Below are 1,398 nucleotides of genomic sequence, written 5' to 3' on the forward strand. Positions count from 1 at the left end.
GGACATACTGTCAGGAGGGACCAGTCACTGGAGAAGGATATTATATTTGGTAAGGTAGCGGGTCAGAGAAAAAGAGGAAGACCTTCAGTGAGATGGATTGACAAAGTGGCATCATCAGTGGGCTCAATCGTGGCAACAATTGTGAGGTTGGCTCAGGACCAGGCAGTGTTTCATTCTGTTGTGCATGGTGTCGCTATGAGTCTGTACCAACCCAATGGCACCTAACAACAACATAGACCAAGAGGAAGTCATTCAAACAGAGCAATGGGAAACTGAATGATTTAAAATCAGGAAAGGTGTGCACCAGAGTTATATTTGAGGGAGATTCATTAGCAACCTACCATATAATGATTATACAATCTGGTTTGCTGAATGTGAAAAGGACTTAAATTACTTACTGATGAAGATCAAAGACCACAGCCTTCAGTATGGGTTGCAACCTAAGGTGAGAAAATCATATACAGAATTCCAACTTCAAAACATTTAGGGATATAGTTTCCAGGCTTCCAATCCCAGGGGAGAACATGAAAGAAGACAGAAATGAATGCTATGTTTCAATAAGTCAAAGGCAGTTTAAAATGTTTTGTAGGCATGATTACCTAATTAATGAAAACCTGTAAATCTTGACATACAAAGTAAAAGACAATTTAAAGGGAACCCAGTAGAAAATTCTAGTGTGGTGTTGTGCGATAAAGTACTGGACCGCAAGGTCTGTTTGAGCTTCAAGATCAGTGGTTTAAGTTTATCAGCCGCTCAATAAAAACTCTATCTATACAGGCTTGCTATAAGTTAGAATCAATGTCACTTAACAACAACAATAGATATTGTTGTTGGGTACTATGGAGTTGATTCTGATTCACGATAACCCCATGAGAACCAGAACTCCCCATAGAGTTTTTTCTTTTATTCCCCCTGTCTCTATAGAAGCAGATCTCCAGGTAGAATAAATTCCAACTGCCAACTTTTTGGTTAGCAACCAAGTTTTTAACTGTTTGTTCCAGGAAGTCTTACAGGAATAAAATCTTGAAGCTCATTACTAATTAGAAAATTGCAGCTTAAAAATAAGAGCGTTGCCTATCAGGTTTTTGATGTTGTTAAGTGCCATCAAGTTGGTTCCAACTTATAGTGACTCTGTGTGGGGTTTTCCAAGAGTGCAAGGTAGGTTTGAACTGCCAGTCCTGCCAGTACAGTGCTTATCCTACAGCATCACACAAGGACTCCAATCAGATTGTAAAAATTAAAAAGATTGGCTCTATCTAGATCTAGCCAGTCTTTTTTTTTTTTTTTTACTGTAAATAACCTATAGGTGTATCATTTAATAGTTATAAAATATTAGGGTTTAGTAAAGTTGGTACCTGGTTATAAATATTGTGCCTTTATTTTTGGTTAGAAAAATAA

The sequence above is a fragment of the Chrysochloris asiatica genome, unplaced genomic scaffold (assembly GCF_000296735.1).
Source record: "Chrysochloris asiatica unplaced genomic scaffold, ChrAsi1.0 scaffold00147, whole genome shotgun sequence".
NCBI lineage: Eukaryota > Metazoa > Chordata > Mammalia > Afrosoricida > Chrysochloridae > Chrysochloris > Chrysochloris asiatica.